This window comes from Falco biarmicus, chromosome 5 (genome assembly GCF_023638135.1).
Source record: "Falco biarmicus isolate bFalBia1 chromosome 5, bFalBia1.pri, whole genome shotgun sequence".
Lineage (NCBI taxonomy): Eukaryota > Metazoa > Chordata > Aves > Falconiformes > Falconidae > Falco > Falco biarmicus.
The window spans coordinates 33,115,650-33,130,572 of record NC_079292.1 but is presented as its reverse complement, the minus strand read 5'-3'; the positions used below and the strand labels follow the sequence as shown (position 1 = coordinate 33,130,572).

The following is a 14,923-nucleotide window of genomic DNA, read 5'->3' as shown; positions in this document are numbered from 1 at the left end:
AGCCAAATTCAGTTCAAATGAAACATGCTGCGCTTCTGGTTATAAGAGGCTTTCATCTTGGTGGGTTCCTGGAAACAGCTCCGTAAACCACAGGCAGGGAAGAACGGACAACATTTCTAAGTCATGGAGCTTCCTTTCAGTTCCTTAAACCATATCTATGAGCCCAAATTTGATTTTCGGGCATGGTGGCACCAGCTTAACACTGTCTAAATTTAATCTGAGTGGCACATAACCTGTGATCTTGAAGATCACACTTATTAGGTTCCTAATGTAGTTTTCCAAAGAGGTCATTCTCCTTGAGCAATATGAAAGAGCTCCACTGAACCTCATCTTAACAAATTGCAATTGCGCTCAGTAATTCAAGGCTGGTTGTCCTGAGCTTGTTCTTCCCAGGGACCAACTGCTCTCCAAAGCCACTGGAAAGACCTTCTGCAGCGGAAGAGTGTGGGGCAAAGCAGACTCCTCCCGTCAAAGGCTGTCTTCTTTAAGGTCAGACCAGCTAGGGAATGCTAAACCCTTCACTTCTTGCTGTAGTTATCTTTGAGGGGGGAAATAATTTCCTAGTATTCTTAGTGGGTCTTACTCTGTAAAGGTTTGTGCTACAACAGTCCTAAAGAACCAAGTTATGCCAGGAGTACTGTGCTAGCGGCAGTAGGTGTTAAAAGTAGTCGTCTGCCTACAAGATTACTATTTTAGATTAAGCTGAGAAATAAGGCATGGGAAAACATGACTGACACAAAGGAAGAAGAGTGAGGCTGGCATGGTTTCCATGGGTTGACTGTGTACACAGGTTTAGGTATGTGTGTAAGTATCTAAACAAATACTTAATAGGACATTTCCTCAATTCAGCAAGAAGGGTGAGGAATCCAATTTAACTATGTAAATAGTCAGATACTGTGTCTAGAGAAGCAAATGAGTTTTGATGCAAGCATTCATACACAGCTTTGAGTAATGACTGATTTTCATGCTATGTAAATCTGATCTTCTAGGTATTACTCTCTGGATAAGACGTGTGATTAAATTTAATGTCAAAACTTCAATGTGTTCTCAAAGCTTCTGGTTAGATAGCTGCTTACATGGTGATTTATTATGCTCATGAAGGCATGACTACTACTGTTCTGCTGATTGCTTTCAATGTCCTGGCTATGGAGAAAATTAATATTTCTGCATTGCTAAAATGTTTACAATTCATACTTCCAGGAAGCCAGCAAGTGGATAAAGTAAAAAAGAATAGATGTGGTGGATTCATGCTAATAAAGAACAATATTTTCTTAATTTCTTGAATTTTGTCCCACAATATTTGCAAATTGTTCAAAATGAGATAATGTGAGCAACCCTTGCCAGTCTTCTGCACCCTGCTGAGAAGACCTTGGTGGTCAGGACAAATAAAGCCATATGGTATTGGGAAGTCTGCATTCAGTGCCCTGTCAGATCAGCTAAGCAGATGCCTACACAGAAACAGTAAGCTAATTTTACCAAACTATGTCCTGGAACTTGCAAATTGCACGGGTATGAAAGAGGTGAGCAAATGTGTAACTTCTAGCAAAACTGGTGACACTGCAAAATCAGAGGGTTGGGAGGGCGGAGCTGAGAGACCTACATTTCTGCAATAATAGCTGAGCTTTCAAAGCATTTGTTATGGTGTAACGTATAAAAAGGTTTCAAAAATAGCACAAAACATAGAACACAAAAGGCAAAACTATGACAAATGGCAAGTGTATTAGAAAGTGATCTGAAGTATTTGCAATCAATGAAAAGCTCCCTCCGCACAATGGGTTATGTCCTTGTTTTTCTTCTATTCCTGATGGACATGACTGTCCTCAGCATACCTGGTGTGGTTATCTGTGAAGAGGAGGAGCAAGCAGGTACATTTGAGTCTCACAGCATAAGGAGCTAGGATGGCCTCTAGCTTGAAAAGCAAACAACAATTAGAATGTGGCTCTGGAAATGTTCATCAGGAAACGTGCAATTTCAACCCTGCTGGACATGACATGTGTTTATGTGGTCAAAATATTCTTTCTTTCAAAAGGAAGCTTTCTGAACAGCCAACAACTTCGGTAAAGGAGAGGAGCTTTTCTGCATCCAGCCATTACTCCTGATGCTATGTTGCACAAACCCCTCTCTGCAGCCCAACAGTGTGGCATAAGCTCTGTGGACTTGGGGAGGCTTATGCTCAAAGTCCTGTGTGCAGGGAGGTGCTTTGGATTCTGAGAGTTTTGAGTTGTCTAAGTATTTGAACAAACAAAATGTTCCTTTAATATCAAATCAAAGTCAAATCAGTTGATGCTTTTCTTCTCTAATACCAAAAATGAAGCTCAGGGTGCTTCAGGGCTCTGTGATATGCACATTACAAAGGTGTATTCCCTCCAGCCTCGTTACAGGTTTGAATTATTCATGAAAACCTACCTTCTATATCTGCGGATATAGAAGGTGACACATTTTTCAAATGAAAAGTCTACTTTGTAATGCAAACCGTTTGTGGCAGAGAGAACGCAGAAACAGCCAGGGTGTAGGTTGGCACAGGTAACAAAATTGGTTCCAGAGACCATCGCTGGCCTCTCTGGCTGACAGAGAGATTTTGCATGTCAGTCTAGAAGACCATTGGAAGAGCAGTGAAAAACAAGAAAGGTTTAGTAGAGTTGGCTTAAACTGTGTCTGACTAGGCACTCAGGGTAAGTCATTTTATTTTTACGCACAAGCAATGAAATACGATGCAGTAGCTTCGATATTGATCAGCCCTTATAGAGCTTCTGTTTACCTTCTCTAGCAGGCTGTATTTGAGATCAAGAATGTGCTGTAAAACACAGATGATATAAAGCAAGTTGTAAAGAGAGATCACTGGGGTCTCTACCCTGTGGTCTTCTTCCTACCCATACTGCCCAGTTCTTAACATCCTAACCAGGAATCAGCAAGGCCACAGCTGTCCAGATGTTGAGCTGTGGGAATTCTCACTTCAGGTCCCCACTGGGCTGAGGGTCACTTAGACACCAGGTCTCTGCCCTGGGCAGTGGTTGGCCACCAGACTGCTCTGCGATGCATCAGCACCACCGTTGTCCCTAATTGAATATACAGTTAGGGTCAGAGCAAACATTTTGGGCTTCTCCAGGAACAATGTGGACAGCAGTGGGGGACATCCCTCCCCCAGGTGCTGGGAGTGCCAGCTCCATCCCCATCTCCCTGGCATCCTCAGGGTATGCCTGACAGTTTTTAATGAAATCTGGGTGGATCCAACTAATTCGCGGAGAGAGAATAAGAAGCAGGAGCCAGAGCCTCCTGGGGAAGGAAGGCTGCCTGCCTGCTGGAATTAGCCCCTGCTAATACCCCGAGGTATTTAACCTCAGACACTGATTGTCAGACATGCCAGTGTGATGTGAATTCATCTGAAAACAGTGACTTTTTGTGTTTCAGTTTTACACACATACAAAAGCACATATAGATATAGGTACAATCTGTGCTAAGAATAAGTTTGTACAAGGGCAAATGTAGCTTTGGGCTATGTTGGGGGTCTGAGCCCTTCAGGCAGCTCTTCAAATGACCTCCAGCCTGCAAAGCAATAGAAAACCATGTGCTGTGCACGCAGAAGTGAGCATGTGAAGGCTGAGAAGTCGCAAAGCCACACTGAAGTTACAGTGGTTGTAATTTCAGGAGGCTGATGGAATGCTGCAGGCATCATTCAGCTCTGCCGTAGCTGAACGCGAGCCTGAGGACATTAACTTGGTCCTGGTGGAGAGACAGGCACAGAACAACCCCACGAACAGAGCACTTTACCTCCCTTAATAGCATTTTCTCCACACTTTGGTTTCCTGCCTCTGCCTTGCCTTTACTACCTTTTAAGCAATTTCAGCCAGAAAATGCATAAATTACCTTCAGCTGGACACATCTTTCAGACTGTATACGTTTGAAAATGTTGTTCATCCTCTTCGAAATGACTCTCTATATCTTACTAAACACAGTGAAGGGGGTTGCTTTCTCACTCAGGAGCCTGCTGGTGTGGAGAGAGAACGGTACCTTAGTGTGTTATGAAATCCATATCCCTGCAGTGAAAGGACCACTGCCTTCATAAAATATTAATTTACCTGGCTCTGAAATCACGCTTTCCCTCAGCCTTCCCAGATCTGCCCTGCAGAGTCCCTCCGTGTTCCATCTATCCTTAGCCTTTTGCGAATCCTTTAACATCCCTGTCTCTCGTTCTTTCTCACAGACACACACATTGAAAAAAATAAGTTGAAAGAAGCAGCGCAAAGGCACTACAGATGATTTATGTCAGGCTGGGTGCATCGGAAGAACTCACTGGAGCAAGAAGGCTCTGCATCGGGAAGAGGTCAGCCCACTATTTCAAGTGCTGTCATTAATCCCAGGGACACATTATGGCTGGTGACACCAGTGAAGTGCACTCATGTGTGTACCATTTTATGCCACAGAACCGGAGACAGCAAAGCCACTAATTCCACCTAGGCTGTGATAGGATTTGAGCACCTAACCCTCTTAAATCCTGTTGTAAACCCGAGTGTAAATGTCTGATGTAAAGCAAGAAAAATTTCTCCTGTCAATAGAGCACATCTGTACTGGTTCTTAGACTGTGCCAATACTGTGAAACATAACACATTTAATTCACACCGAATGCCTCCTCCCTCCAACCCTGGAGTGCTGTATGCTTGTCTGTGTGTACATGAGAGAAAGTAAGGCTGAGTGAAAGCATGTCTTGAATTTTGTCCCATTTGTGCAAAAAAAGTGAAGAGAGAATTTTTTTCATCACTAACATTTAGAAACCCACTATAAAAAATAAGAACACAGAAGTGAGGGTGTGCAAAGTTGAAAACATTAAGGGATTTGTGCTGCTGGGTGCATCATCCACCTCCTCCTTTCATTATGTTTTTCTGTATATATGACACAGAGGCAGTATTACTTCATACTTCTGGAATAAGTTTAAGGACCCAAAGCAATTTTACAAGTATTAGTCTGATAGCAGCTCTGGATATAGGGCAATGATCAAGCAGGGAACTGATGACAGGGCTGAGAAAAAGCTCCTCTTTCCCCTGGAAGTAGGACTGCTCTGGAACACCATCACCACCCTTTTTCCACATCTCAAAAATGAGGTTTTTGCATATTATTTTGAGTTCCTACTCTTTATTAAATCACCGTGGAAGAATACAGACAGCTCCATGGTCACTTGAAGTCACAGATCTATTTTGTTCTGCTTCATCATAAGACACAACGATCGTCTGTAAGAGGCAGAAAATAATCCTGATGGAACAAAGGAAGGAAAGCAAATATTTCTTTCAGTGACCTCAAAGTAAGCAGCTAGTGAACTGTGAGCCCTGAAGCAGATGAACGAGTGAGGTGCCTTGATCTACAGCAGTCACCATTAGCAACCGCCGCAGTGGAGGCTGTGTATCACCAGGGACAGAGGAAAGCAGGGGGCTTTTTGCCTGCTGATTTAAAGTAGCTGAAGACTGTGGAATACAGAACCTTATATAGATTGCATTGTTGTAATCTTTCAACTTCTTTTAGGTGCCCTGATTAATATTTTCTAACTGCTAGAAAATAGGAGCTAATGCTTTGTGCACACTGAAAAAGAGGGATTTCAGCTCTTCCCCAGCAGCGTGAGGGCTGTGTGTTCCTCACCCTAACGGCTTGCAGTGCAGCTGACCTCTGACCTGTCTGCCTGGACTGTCCTGCCCTTCTGGGAACAGACCCTGCATTTTGCAGAGCCCACATAACAAGGAGTTTGACACATCTGGCAGGAGCAACCAGCTGCCAACACAAATCAGACTCCTGAAGGAGAGGGGCTGCTGATTTAGCTCAACCCCTCTCCTTTGGCTTTACCTTATTTTATAAATGGTGCATTTATGTCTCTGACAACAAGCCTTGGTACCAGTGAAGTGATGAACTTCCTTATATACAGCAGCAAGTGACAGCCACCGCTCTAGCCAAGAGAGCTGATTTGATTATGGAGTCTGGAAAATATTTCTTCTGAAGATTCTTGTCCCTTTTCCAAGACCTAGGAGAGTCTGATAAATATTCAGACTTCTGGATGATTATATTGACTAACAAAAGCCATTAGCTAACCTCACGTACACATACCTGTTTTCAATTTTTCTTCTATCTAAAAGGCATAATGAGGATGCCAGAGGATACAATATTCCTCTGAAAGACATATTCCTCTAAAAGAATAAAATATGTTGGTGTAGAATATAAAAATATTCCTCCTTAATGACTCCAGGACAGAAAATTTTACATTTTTCCCAACCTCAGACACACCAGACACATACCTTTTAATGTATACACTTATTTTTCTTTCTTGGTAGAAAATGCTGTTTGTCTTTCAGAAAAACCTGAGGTATTGATTGGGTTTTAATTCAAAAGCTTTACTAAATATGTAAGCTGGTCAATCAGACACATTTAGAAATAAACTTAGGACGTGACCCAGTAGGGGCTCTAGACTGTCTTTTCTAGTTACCCACGATTTTTTCATCATAGTACCAGATTAATTTTGACTGTGAATCTGCCTTAGCTTATTCTAGTAGTCATTTAAGATTTTTTCTATATTTCTGTTCTTCTGAGAATCAACAGATTCTTCTTTTTCAGGGCTCCTCACTTTTAGTTCATATAAATACCAGCAGCACTGGTGGCAGTAGCAGATTCTGTGCTCTGCCCCACCACCTGGAGGAGGAGATGTTCAGCTGTTTAGATGGCATGCAAGTACCACTTTGCATTACCTTGGGCATCACTAGTGCTATGTGACCACATCTTCAAAATCCTCTTCTGTTTAGTGGAAATTACATTACCTACATAAAATAAATTCTTAGATTAGAGTGGTAAAGCCCTTATTTTGTTACTTAAAAAAATACCAGATTAGGTGTCCCTTCCCTTCCCAGCCCAGCCCAGATTGGCTTCATGAGCAAGGTTTAATGTCAGACTGTGCTGAAAAATAACTGCAAGGACCAGCTTCTTGTTGCAGCAAAATGCCGCTGATTTGGACATGGTTCTTGCATGAAAAAGCTCTGCAAAGTAGATGTGTTTGCTGTCAGTGAGGTGTATTTTGTCTGTGCAATTTTTGCAATAGTGCTTTCTACCCTCACATTTTCTAAGCATGCCCTCAGAGCCTGACATTTTTGGTTATGTTGTGAGAGAAGCAAAACTTGCAGATGTGTACTTTTTTCCCTTTGTCTGTCTTTGGAGATCTTTTTTAAAGCACCTTGCTACCAGCCAAGCTGACTGCAAAATTAGAGAAACCATAAAAGAAGGGAGTGATTACAAGAACATTAGGAAAGAAGTAATGTGTTTAAAAAAGTGAAACCTCCTTCTAGAGCCTGTGCCTCAAGGTGCTTGTGGTAACTAAGTAGAATCACAGCATCACAGAATGGTTAAGGTTGGAAGGGCCTCTGGATGTCATCTGATCCAAGCTCCCTGCTCAAGCAGGAGCAGCTAGAGCAGATAGCTCAGGGACATGTACAGCTGGGTTTTGAAATTCTCCAAGGATGGAAACTCCACAACCTCTACGAGCAACCCATGTCAGCGACACTCCTCACAGTAAAAAAAAAAGTGTTTTCTTGTGTTCAGATGGAATTTCACATGCAATTTGTTTCCATTGACTTTTGTCCTGTCACTGGGCTCTGCTGAGAAGAGTCTGGCTCCCTCAACTTCATTCTCTACCATCAGGTGTTTATACACATTGATGAGATCCCCCCTGAGCCTTCTTTTCATGCTGAACAGTCCCAGCTCTCACAGCCTCTCCTCACAGGAGAGATGTTCCAGTCTGTTAATCATCTTAGTGGCACTGCTCTAGACTCAATCCAGTATATCCATGTCTCTCTTGTACTGGGGAGCCCAGAACCAGGCACAGCACTCCACACGTAGCCTCAACGGTGCTGAGCAGAGGAGAAGGATCACCTCCCTCGAGCTGCTGGCAATGCTTTTCCTAATGCAGCCAAGGGTACTGTTGGCCTTCTTTGCTGTGAGGGCATGTTGATGGTTCATGTTGTCCATAAGGACCCCGAAGTCCTTCTTGGCAAAGCTGCTTCCCACCTGAAGCGTCCAGCATATATTGGTGCATGGGATTGTTCCTCCCTAGGTGCAGGACTTGGCATCTTCCCTTGCTGAAGAAGTAACTTTCGGATACAGTCCCCCAGATGTTTACCAATATGCATAAGGGATATACTTCTGTTTTATTTCTAGAGTATTTCTCACATGCCAGTATCATCAGCAAAGTGTCATTTTCCCCGGCAATAACCTGAATCGTATGTTGGGCTGGAATTATTTTTGCCTTTCCCAAACCCACATTTGGCTCTGCATAGCTTGTCCTCATGATGAATGAAAACAACACATACCCCTGCATTGGCAATAGCTCCCTTGTTGAGAGGGTGGTAAATAGTATCATTATACCCCCAAATGGAGATTGAAAACAAAACAGGGAGATTAGAAAACAGCTGTTGGGGGAGTGGTGATGATGGGGCGGAAAGAGGACACTCCCAAGGCAAATATCCTTCTGCATCATGGCTCAAACCAAAATAAACCAATCTAAAAATAGAGGGAACTAAAGGGATAGTCACTGGATATAAAATGTGAGTCAGACCATACTGAAAAACAGGACAGGTGGTGCAGCACATTGGACAAAAGGCTGTTTACCTTGTGCGGAGAGGAGACATGGAGAGTTCTGATGGGCCCCAGAAAAGCTTTCCCCCTATGGTCTTGGAAAGCACCTCCACCTGTCACCCTGAGGTGCAGTGTGGGCTAGGAGGGGCAATTTCCATCTCCACTCACGTTGTTCTACCCCATGGAAGCTGCTCTCCCCAGATCACAATGACGCTGCAGAAACATGGGCAGTATGAACCTCCTCCATATTCTCCTTTTGACCTGCTACCCAGCCATGCCGACTCAGCCCCTCTCTCCGCACCGCTGCCCAGTGTGGCCTCGGCCCCTCGCCTGCTGCTGCTGTTTTTTCTGTTTTCTGGGGGCTGCTGCCGTACTGCTCCCAGCCTCGGGGCAGTGGGCAGAGCCGGATTAGCTGGAGAGGACACCACCACCACCAGGGACTCACCAGCCTGGGCAGTCACTGCAGTGCCCTAAGGGCCAAGAAACCTGTGCTTTTGGTGACAGGCAAGGTGAAGAGACAGATGAACTACTGGGGTGAGTAACACCTAAGAAGAACCTGTGACCAGGCATGACTTGCTCATAGAAGAGAGCACTGAACATAAGAAGCATCTCTAAAAATGGACTCAGTGAAACTAGAATCAATCCCAATAAAAGCCAAGGTGAACAGAAATAGTGGTCTTAACTACTTATACCATCAATCAACACCTACAGCTGATCACCCCACCCCTTCCCTAAGCGGAAGAAATTAATGACCTTGTCCTCTGGTGTAGCCAGTTCACTCAGGAATTAACCTTAGCAGAGGCTCTGACTCCCAGCTCCAGACAGCAACCAGTGACTGCCACGGGAGAGCTCATGGGTCCTGCTTTCTGAGCAGGAGGGATACAGACACATCCCTTTATGTGATGAAGAGACATCTGCATTAAGGGCACACGTGGGTATGCATTACATGAGGATAGCTTCCCAGAAATAACCACCAAGGCACCATCAAACTAGTCATGAGCTTCTGGATTAAAAAGTAACATTATTCAAAAGCTACTACAAACATTGATTGATGCACTGCTGAGGAAAGCTCGCACTGTTGTTTGGAAAGGGAGAAATCGGAACAAAAATGTGTAACAGAGACTGTTACAGTGGAGTTGCTGACTGTGCGAAGCAATGCTGGCTCATGACAAACTGGGCACCATCCCTCCACCGCGGTCTAAGGAAACTGGTGCAAATGCTGTGTTGCTCAGGGCATTGCATGTCGATTGTTCTTGTCTGTGAGTGGGCTCAGGGCACTGACCGTACGGGCTGCTGCTGCTGGTGGGCTTGCACTGAAAGGGACCTGGCTCCTCCTTAAACCCTCTGAAGACAAACTAATACAACCCCATTGCTTCTAGTGTTAACTTCATGACTTCATTTCATTACACGCTTGATGAATTTACTGTCTGGATAATTTGAGCCCATTGATTTATAGATTCTGGTTTAATTATAACCTTAGCATTATCATTACATTATTCCATTTTTAATTAGCTCCGTAAGACTGCAGTAAGTCCAACAGTTAGGCTTATGTGTTTATTTGTCTGTTTGTACTTTGCAAAAAAATGCAGAAAAAATGTGTGCTAATAGCTATTTAGAATCTCAGACACTGGGAAGGAAAACTATAACAGATGCTAGATGTGTTTGGCTTTTTTCCCCTAAGTAACTCACACAAAGCAGAAGATACTGCCTCTCCCACACAGATAACGAGCCACACTCACCAAAGGAACAAATGACAAATTACTAACAAGCCACTACAACTTCACACCTTATCAAAGAGGCACTGATTTTCCTAGGTGAGGAAAAAAAATAAAACCCGAGGAAGATGAAGAAGAAAAACCATCAGGAGAAAATATTCTCAGGCAAAAAGTACACAAATCAGTGCACTTTTAGAGAAGTACCTTCAAAGAGAGAGAGAAAAAAAAGGGCAACAGTTATTTTCAGGGATTTTCTTTGCTTCAGGTCTTGACAAAGGAGGGGAGGATCTGGACATAGAAAGGGAGAGAGGCACAAGGTAAGTGACTGTAGCTGTGTGGTAGATGTGCAGCTGGGTTGTAAGCAGCCCCTGTACGGTGCTCGGCATTCTCCCACATCAGAGAGCATGTTGCCATGTCCCTGACAATGCACAGAAGGCCAAATCCTCTGACCTTATGCCTCTGTGCCATTTATTGCTGGCTGCTTTTGTTTACTACAGTGCCAGTGACAACCGCTTGAGCTTACTCTGCTGCTGTCTGTGCAGATCTCTGCAGAGAGAGGAAGCTGGTGCCTTCCTCTGGCTGTTGTCACAGGAATGAAATACTGGAAAGCAAATGCCTTATAGAATGCACAAACTGGGAGGTTCATGGCACTGCTTTGATCTTTACATTATTCCACAGAGTCATTGCCTGACTATTCAACCCCTGTTTGACAGGTTGGATCATTAGAAAGAGGGACATTAATGCATTTAATATATATACACAATCAGAATGCTGACTGTTGACAAGGTCAAAGAAAAATAATTAAATGCCATAATTAACACAATATATTGGTCATTAAAATATGATGCCTCATTCTTTTACAGAGACACTAACAAGAAAAAATGACCTTATTAAATGTCTTCATGTTGCTGTAAATCAGGGCATGGCTTGTACCTTGTACAGTGCTGCTGGCCACAGGCTGTAACCAGCCAAACCTTGGGGAGATGCTTACTGCAAAGCTCCACGCCCCACAAAGCACTAGGCAGGAGTGTCACACTGAATTACAGCTGGGGGACATCGCTGAAAGGTCTGTTCCAGCAGTCATCTTTGCTTTAAACCCACAACAATCCACAGACCTCTGAACTGACATAACTGCAGCACAGCTAAAATGAGCCCTGCATGTGCGTTGCAGCAACAAGCAACGGTAGGGACTGAATGTAGCTTAAGTAAAAGATGCATCAGCTAAAAGTAGCCAATAGTAAGCATCATGATCTAGTAGATCCCAGGGCAAAAGGTTTGGGTTTCTCTGTCATAATTTATGGGGGCCTGTTTTCAGTCTTAATCCTTCCATTATTCATTCTTGCAAAGTGCAGAAGAGGGAATTCACTACTCATTTCTAGCACTATTTGAATTCTGGAGAGGGGCAATGCTATGCAATCTGTTATTCTTATTGGCAGTTGGTGGCTTCTGGTATTTTGGCCTAAGAACTGAAAGCCCATTAGAGGGTGTATCAACAGCACAGCTACAAATAAATCTTTAAGGTTTGACAAATACTTCTTCAGTTGCAGCAAAAAAACAAGCTGCTGTAACATTAGGAGGAGATTTAACTAATTGGAACTGCTTAATGCATGCTCAGCAACAGCTGGAATAACAGAAAGCTGTGTCTGACTACGAACAGCAGATGTTATGAATTTCATCTGGTCAGATCCGATGGCTGATGGGGAGGTCCTGCTCCACATCTGTGAAACAGTCACCAGATTCCTCATACCAACTTTCTGAAGCAGGCATTACAGGGGGTTTGGAAACAGAGGAGCGTGTTTTCTCCAGAACTGTTGATAACGGAATATGCAGCTTTCAGACAGCCTTCAGAGTAGGATGAAAAAACAGTGAGTGTGTAGACACACATTAAAAATGCCCATGGTGAATACCAATATGTTTTAAAAAAACGTGATATGTGCTCCAAACATCACAATATGCAATTTTCAAGTCGGAGATTAGGCAATATTAGAATTGGAAACAAGTATGTGGGTTTTATTACAGTAATTATACCACTGCAGTTCTGGCATAGATGACATTAATTAGACTCTGTAAAAATGTCTTCCTGTATTTAACATGTTCATAAAAGACAAAGCTAGGTGGGCATAAGCCCTCCAATGTTATCAAAGCCATGCAGATACTAAGGACAGGATCCAAAGGGCACTTGCATGTAGGTTAGGTGGGTTACAGTATACTGTATACTCTGTAGTAATATATACGGTATACTGTAATACTCTGTAGTAGTTACAGCAGCCTGAAAAAAACCTCCCAACAAGAGTCTATGCCCAAGACACTACAAGCATTTCTGGTTTTCCTCTAAGCAAGCGATGGGCAGAAGGACTCGTGGTCAAGTTTTGCACAGCATCCTGCAGGCAAGGGGATTTGGGCAGGGAACGGGAAGCCCGAATTCGGGTTCTTCTGCAGGCACCGGTGTGCACCTCCCCGGTACCGAGGCCAGGCACGCGCCCCCTCCGGAGCCCAGCAGCGCTGGGCTGCTGAGCAGAGGAGAAGCAGGGGAGAAGCAGAGCAGCAGCACCGAGCGTGAGGCTGGAAGGGGGAGAAGGGGAGTCTGGCTGCTGCTGCCGCGGGCTGCAGAGGGGAATGGGGAGGCCTGGCTCCAAAGGCTTTGTACACATCATGTAGGAGGGAAAGCTTTGTTCTCCATTTCTCTCCATGAACTGATTAAATTACCTTCCACACATTTTCATTGACTGTGACCTACCTTACCCATCAGACATTCATCCACGACAGCCTGGGTGTGGTTTCTGGTAGATCTTCACCCAATTTGCTGTCTTCTAAGCCTCAGAGATTTTTTTTTTTGCTGCAGGAGGAGGGGGAGGAGGTGAGCGAGATGCGGGAGCAGAGAGCTGACGTAAGCCAGGCTTCTGTGATCTGGTCTCAGCAACAATAAGAACTGCGCTCCTCCATTGTTCGCCAGTTCTTTGCAATCATGTTCATTCATTCCTGCCTTCAGCCTTATTTCTGTGAGGACCATGGACTCCAGTTTTAGATGCAGTGACACAAGACTGCATATCAGTCCTGTGCTCTTTTCACACAGCGGAACTGCGAGGAAAGCTTCTTTCAATCAATTTTACAATGAAAAAAAAAGTATTGGTAAGCCAGGCCTTATGCTCCATTTTTATTGGATGAGAGACATGTAGAAGCAGGAATTTTCTCATTCCCACGTTGGTCAGAATTGGATCTTGATTTTGAACAAAGTATCTTTCATGTTTTCCAGATATCCCTCTTCTGTTCCCACTTTTCCACTCTTGCTGGCTGCATGTGAGGAAGGAAACTGAACCTCCCATCAAGCACGAAATGAGCTTCTTTCAGCAAGAATGTCATCTTATACGAGGTTAAAGTGTCCAGTCACTCTAGGCATTACATTACGGGGAAGCACCCTGTGGACATTAAAGATGACTTGGATTTGGTGTTGTGTTCTGCTTTTCATGCCTCTCCCTTTGCTTTGGCTCCATGACTGGCCCTCTGCTGTACAGCCCAGCAGCTTCCTGGGTCTCCTGCCCTTTTTCTCCTTCACCATAGTAGCAAACCTGGTAAATTGGTGCCAAAATCCTTTAGGCTTGCAAAAAGATAAACAAGTCACTGGTGTTAACACCAAAAAAATCCCAAAACAAAACAAAACCTTTTATGTGCATCTCATTATCTCATTATATGTGTGTGAAGCCTTCAAAGGCTTGAATATACTCAAAGCTGGTGCTCTGCAGGCTCCACAACCCTCTTCTTAGCCAACTGTCTTTTGCTTTAATACCCCTCTGTCCTTCTCCTTCCAGGCTGAAAAAAACAGTGAAACACCACCAACTTGCTTAAATTAAAGGAATACTAGTAAGCAAACCTCATATGCATGGCTTTGTGTTTCTTGTTAAATAGTCTTAATTTCTTTGTTCTTTCCCCACCCACCCCATGCCATTTAATCAAGCTTTCCCCTCACAATCAACAGTGGGGGTTTTACCCCTTCAAAGATCTATTACTGCAATCACATATCTTTCATGTATTTCTTATCCTGACTCTTCAATGCCTGTTTTTTCTCTCTGACCTGTCTCCATCAGGTGTGGCTGGTGGGCTTCTTTGTTCACTCGTTTGTACCCTGCCTTTTAGCATGAATCCTCTTTACATCAAATGTTCAGTTCTCTGAAGTTTGTGTGGAGTCCGATCACTTGGAAAAAGGAAAAAAAGTACAAACATTGCTCCTGGGGCACAAATGAAAAATGGAAGAGAGAATGGGTTTGTGAGGTGCCTGGCTGTCAAACGCAGCTCTGCATAATATCAGTCAAAATACCATGGTAAATAACAGAAGCACATGAGAATTGTCCACAGATACTAAAACAGCACATAGAACCATTTACTTGCTAAAGAACATACTGCATGCCACAAGCGGCTGGCATGCTTGCACCTGCTAAATATTTTTTGGCACTGATGCTGCCTGCCAGCTTGAGGTCAGTTTGACAAATGTATTCATGAAGCCACATCTCTGCCTTTGACTCTGTGGATAATTTCTCATGCTCGCTCTGTAATTACTGTGAAGCAGTGGAATTTGACAGGTTCATGGATTGTTGACATAAAGTGAACAGAGCAAAAAC

General features: G+C 43.7%; 1 pseudogene; it reads left to right on the top strand.

Annotated features, from left to right (window-relative positions):
* Positions 1-1,771: 1,771 nt before the first annotated feature.
* The window catches only part of LOC130149765 (leucine-rich repeat protein 1-like), a 48,474-nt pseudogene continuing 35,322 nt past the window's right edge, over positions 1,772-14,923 (top strand).